This window comes from Mus caroli, chromosome 4 (genome assembly GCF_900094665.2).
Source record: "Mus caroli chromosome 4, CAROLI_EIJ_v1.1, whole genome shotgun sequence".
In the NCBI taxonomy this organism is placed as follows: Eukaryota; Metazoa; Chordata; class Mammalia; order Rodentia; family Muridae; genus Mus; species Mus caroli.
In genome coordinates, this window is record NC_034573.1 from 144,555,874 (window position 1) to 144,561,866 (window position 5,993).

The 5,993-nt window shown below is 47.7% G+C and overlaps 1 long non-coding RNA gene across 2 annotated transcripts in view; it reads left to right on the forward strand.

Annotated features, from left to right (window-relative positions):
* LOC115030901 overlaps positions 1–5,993 on the forward strand; it is a 23,548-nt gene that overhangs the window by 7,361 nt on the left and 10,194 nt on the right. Inside the window, exon 2 of one of the 2 annotated variants that reach the window (XR_003836503.1) lies at positions 3,032–3,215. The exons of the other annotated variant lie outside the window; for it this stretch is intronic. This is a non-coding gene — a long non-coding RNA (uncharacterized LOC115030901). The remainder of the gene's footprint in view (positions 1–3,031; positions 3,216–5,993) is intronic. 2 annotated transcript variants of the gene reach the window in all.

Consider the following 5,993-nt stretch of genomic DNA (forward strand, 5'->3'; position numbering starts at 1 on the left):
TGTGTGTGTATGTGTGTGTATGTGTGTGTATGTGTGTGTGCAAGAGCGAGAGTGAGAGCAAGAGAGAGAGAGAGAGAGAGGAGGGAGAGGGAGGGAGGGAGGGAGGGAGGGAGGGAGGGAGGGAGGGAGGGAGGGAGCAAGAACACCCTCTCTCTAGCATCCTGGATGCTCTTCAGTTTGACTCAAGTCATAGAAACAATCTTGCCTTGGGTCACCCCGGCAGAGCCAGGTCTATGTGGCAAGAACATCTTTTTCCTCTGCAGTTGAGGAAGAAGAAGGCTGGGCTTGATCCAAGAGCTCGGTCCACTCCTGGTTGTTGCTCACGACCCCTCAGGTCTGGTGAGTTTTAGAATGAGGTCCATGGAGGGAAGGCTCCCCTACAGAAGCTTAACCCTGCTGAAATGACCGAGGGACTTTGAAGCCACGAAGAGATAAAGGAAAAATCAGGATAGATGTACCGTAGAGCACTACTGTGTGGCCACATGAGACAAATTGGATGGACCTCCGAAGCGTGAATAGATGACTCTGGTCATTAGAGGCCACACATCTTGTGGCTCACAGTTCAAAATGTCCAGAATCAGAAAATCCAGAGAGACAGATTGAGGGGAGGTAGAGGGACGAAGGGATGACTACCTTGTGGAGGGCCCTGTGATGCAGACATTCTGTAGTGAGCCATGGTACAGGCTACACAAAGTCGAGCTTTAACTGTCACCATTCACTTCCCCAGATGAGTGTTACAGTGTGTGACCCTAATAAACTTGTTACTTACAAATCACTATTCAGCATTTGAGGGTTTTTTTTTAATTAAAATATAATTCCATGAGAAATCAGCATTCATATGTAAGGAACTCTTCTTCTAACTTTCCCCAACAGACATGAACAAATGCTATTCACCCCAAATATGGCACTAAGGACGGACCCCTAGAACTAGTGTTACAGAGGTTTCTAGCCACCAAAATCAAGGCTGGGGTTGCTGGCAGGATCACAAGCAACTTAAAAGCTTCCCCTCCGAGCACTGGTTAACTGCATCTGTATCCCAGGGAAGGGAGTGATGATGCCTTTATGGTCCTAAGTACCCTCCCACCTTGAGAGAATGTTAGTAGGTTCAACCTTGCAAGGGTTTCTGGGTTTCTAATATGTAATCACAGTTGCTCTGGGTTCAGGACAGCTACGGCCATGCTCTGCCCAGAGGAAAAAGCTCCACAACTCCACGCTCATGTTCAAAGCTTTAGCTTTCAAAGTGACCACACAAATGCAGAATGGTCCCAGCATCCTCGAACAGTTTGGAGAGTAGCCTACAGACACCAGGTCCAACACTTAGGAAAAGGGTGAGCCTGTGAGTGTATTCTTTACGGCTACCCCTGCAGCTGGAGGGCTCTACTGTGTAGGTTTGAACTTAACCTGTCCCTTCTTTGGATGTAATTAACCAAAATCAAAGCATTTCTACCTGTTTCTAAGGGGTGAGTAAAAAGTGCTCCACCCACTCCCTGTGGGTTACCAATCAGCCACGAGTAAAAGAGTGTTATTATAACCCTAACCCTGACCCCAGTGTGCATGAACCCTGGCAATTCCATGAAGAGTTAAATAGAGCCAGTCGCTGAAGGTCACATGGTGTGTGACTTAAAAAAAAAAAAATGCCCAGAAGAGGCAAAGCTACCAAGACAGAATGTAGATTTTGGCTGCAAGGAACAACTGAGAAAGTAGTGATGTCCCCTGTGTGGCAGGTGGCAGTTCTAGGCCTGAGAGCAGGTGAGCCATACACCTAGTGTATCTTCAGCCTCCAGACGATGATGGCAGAGGTTCATTGGGGGAAACACAGGAAAATATCGCTGACCCAGATCAGGTGCCCAACAGATTGAATTGTGCAGCTTTTATTCTTCAAGAGTCACTGCAAGAGCTGGAGAGATGACTTAGCTCTTAAGAGCACTTGCTGCACCCACATGGTGGTTCGCAAGCTTCTGTAACTAGGGGATCTAAGGCCCTCCTCTGGCCTCCATGGTACACATACACAGAGGCAAAAAGTCATTGCACACCACTTATGTACTATGCAGTTACAGGCCACAAGAATACAGCAGTGACCCAATTAGAAGGGCCTCCAGTTTTGCTTGAGGTCACATCTTTATGGAAAGGCAAGGCTGAATAGTAGGCTACAAAGTTAAGAGTGCACTGAGGACACAGAGGGGATGAGGACTTGGCCCAGGAAAGGTTTAGGATATAACTCTTAGGACTTCACATGTCAGAAGGCATCTTTCCCCAGCAATAGCTGATGGATAGTTGAGCTGGGAATAGAATTCTAGTGTGTAGAGACAAATTTTTCATTCAGAGCTAGAGTGTTGGTCAGCATTGTTTTTCTTCCAGGGGAGCTGAGGGAGATTCCACTGCCTCAGGTTTTGTGTGACTTGCTTTTTCTCTTGGAAAAGCATAGAATCTTCTGCCTGAGGTGTTTCCATGTTTTCCCGAGTGTGTGTCCTAGAGTGGGTATCTCTTTCCATCTGCAGTGGAAACTTTAACTTTTGGCAATTTTCTTAAAACATACTATTGGTGATCTTCCACTTTATGTTCTCCGTCCTTGAATTTTGCAACTTGAGGGTTGTGGTACTTTCCTGTCCTCGTATAGGACATGCATATGCCAGATGTCTGTCTCCCCTTGACTGGCTCTCAGATTCAGGGCTGGTTGCGTCCATATTTGAGCTCCATCACTGGGTGGTGGATCCTGAATGCTGTCATCTTGAGGAACTCATTTGGTCTCCCAGGGGATCTTCCAGAGAGCCACTGGAGGAGTCTGGCTGTCTCTGCAGCTCTGGAGAATAAACCTTGGGAGTTTTGCTAACAGAAGAGAAGGACAGTTAGTTGCTCCATGGGGAAGTGAAGGGGAGCTCGGGATTTATATGCTCATCGCATACTGCCAGTCTAAATTGCTGATTATAGCAACTCCCACACTCCTCCCAGGAACATTCTTATTAACCCTGAGTTTAGGGTGCTCTATCCTCCAGCCCAGGGCAATTTTTCTCTTGCTCTCTGTGTTCTCTAGGACTTATATAGACTTCAGCTGTGATTCCAGACCCAGCTAGTTCCTGTAGGAGGGAGTCACAGCCCTGATACTCCAGCCCCAACACAGGCAAGGGAAGGAGCAGGCACATCTGTGAAGATGATACACTGAAGTGAGATGTAACCCAAAGGCGCGGAGGGATGTAACCCAAAGGCATGGATGGACGGTAACTTCTTTGCCCTGTACCCCAAATCTTCTTCACCCTCATTCTGGTGAAACAGCTCTCAGAGGTCCCAGAGTGATCTTCCCCATAACCNCAGCCCCCCCCCCCCGGAAGTTCTTGCATCTGGGTCTAGAGGACAGAGCCCCTCCAGGACCTTGTGGTGACTGTCTACTCTGGTCTTCCAGCCTCCTGCTTCCTGGGCATTCTGAGGAGGGCAGGAGACCCCAAGGGAGGAGCCTGGGACAGGGGAGTCTCCCAGACCTTCCTCTTGTCATAATATCCTCCTGCTTTAACTCATGCTCAGTCACTACAGGTTTTCATGTAGTTCAAGGAGCAGTGCTCTCCCAGCAAGCTTCTGGCATCTTCTGTCCTACATGGGACCCTAAGTTGGATGAATTCAGCAGCTCTGGCAGCTGAAGCAGCCTCTTCCTGCAGAGGAAAAAAAAAAAGATGATAAAGCTGAAGCAGGCCCCTCCTGAGACCCTCCTGGGTAGAGTCTGGGTCACTCTGAGGCTCACCTTGACTCCAGCCAGGTGTAATAGGGACACTGCGGTTGGGTTGGGGGCTATCCTCACTGTAGCCTCTATCCAAATAACCCTGTGATCCCACGCAGTCACCTGTTGGGTAATGCTGGACTCCCTGCAAATGAGCCATGGCAGAAACAGCTGCCCTAGGCTCCAAGGCTTTTATAGGTTTGCCTTAAAGATTTTATTCCAGAAAAAACCCAAAGCAATTAATTCAAATTACAGAGTAGTCGTTTGCGATAATATTTGCTTTAAATATATGGTTTTTTCTTAAAAAAAAAAAAACCCTCAGCTGTGGGCCTTGAGTGAGTTCGAGGTGAAGGACACCTTGAAATAATTACATTTTTGCTCATTTTATGTTGTGAAAACGGCTTAGTCAATTTGGGAAGAACGTAAAGTGTTCAGCTGACTCCCCTATAAAGGCAGTGCTATTTCTCTTCCCTTCTCTGCCAGCGTGACCACACTGGGATCGTTCGCCCTTTCGCCTCAAAGGTGGATGTCTTCCAAAAGGCGCCCAGGCACTGGCCCAGCTGCCTCTCCGTGCAGTTCTTGGCAGCAGTGAGGAGCAAGGCCTCTTCTGGAGGTCCACCTGATGGGTGGCTTCAGGAAGCCTGGAGGATAGGCTCTGTGTACTGTAGTCCTTGTGCTGACCCACAGCTGGCCAACTGTTCTAGTGGAGGTGTGAGGGAATAGGGGATCCCCCTACCCAGTTTGCCCCAGGAATGGTGATAGGGGCTTGACCAGAGAATGAGTGTAGCTCAGAGCAGGGCAGCGGGCCCAGCTAGGACTGTAGCCAGTATGTGCCTCTGGAGAGAGGCTCAGAGCCTGGAAAGTGGGATTTCATTAAGATGAAACTGTGTCGAACAGCATCAGAATGTGGGTCTGTTCAGAGTGAGGAGCCTGAGTGATGTTCTCACAGATTATCAAGGATCCTAGGCAGGACCCTCCCCTCCCCTCTGCCACACCAGGCACCTGCGTGGGGTATAGGTAAGTTCTCTTTGCGTACCGCTTGCCTTTTCTCTCAATTGTTTTTGGTATTCTGTGGAATTTAAAATTTTCTTTCTATTGTATGTATTTAACATATATACATGTGGGTGTGCACATGTCATACGCTTGAGCAGAAGCCAAAAGACAGTTTCTAACAGCTTATTCTTTCCTTCTACCGCGTGGGTCCTGGGGATTGTCATCGCAGCAGCCCAGTCCTGGGGAAGTTAATCCAGGTCTTACAAGTGCTAAGCAATTACTCCACCATGGAACTTCACCCTGACCCATCTTTACATTTTCTCATGTCTTTTTAAAACAATAAAAGAGGGTCTCATGTAGCCCAGGATAGCTTTGAACTGGCTGTGTTTGTAACTGAAGATAACTCGCTATCTTGTGTTTAGGATTACAAGTACGCACACCCCCTCCAGGATTTATTCAGTGCTGCAGGCAGACCCAGAGCTTCCCATCTTCTGGTCCTGTACCAACCAAGCCACCCCCTGCTCCACACTGACTCCGACACCCCCGTGTTTTTAAGGAATCCACATTTTAATAACGCCCTACATTTTTTTCACTTACAAATTGTTTGCATTTCTGTTACACTTTAAAAAATCCTTGCCTAACACAAAGCTTCCTATTATGTTTTTCTCTAAAAATCTTATGTATTTATGTTTAGACTGAAATATACATCAATGGCCCCAGCTACTCAAGAGGCAAGGCAAGGGGGTCACATGCACCCAGAAGTTGGGAGCAAGTTAGGACAGCACAGCAGAAAGCCCATCTTTAAGACAAAGTTAAGGGGCTGGAGCAATGGCTCAGTGGTTAACAACACTGGCTGCTCTTGATAGAGGTCCTGAGGTCCTGGGTTCAATTCTCAGCACCCACATCGGGTGGTTGTATATCAACTACAAACTCCAGGTTCAGAAATCTGATGACCTCTTTGGGTTCCTTTGTACACAGGGTGCACACTCATATAAAAACACAAACGTAGTCATAAACAAAATCTTTTCAAAACGGAAAACTTATGGGGCTAGTATTTATGTGTTGAAGGTGCTATTTATTTATTAAATATGTGTGAAGGTTTTGCCTGCTTTGCATGTGTATGTACCCCATGCTCTTCCAGGTCAGAAGAAGACATCAGATCCCCTGGTTGGCCTGCAGCTTGTAGACCAGGCTAGCCTCGTACTCATGGCTATACACCTGCCTCTGCCTCTGCCTCTGCCTCTGCCTCTGCCTCTGCCTCTGCCTCTGCCTCTGCCTCTGCCTCTGCCTCTGC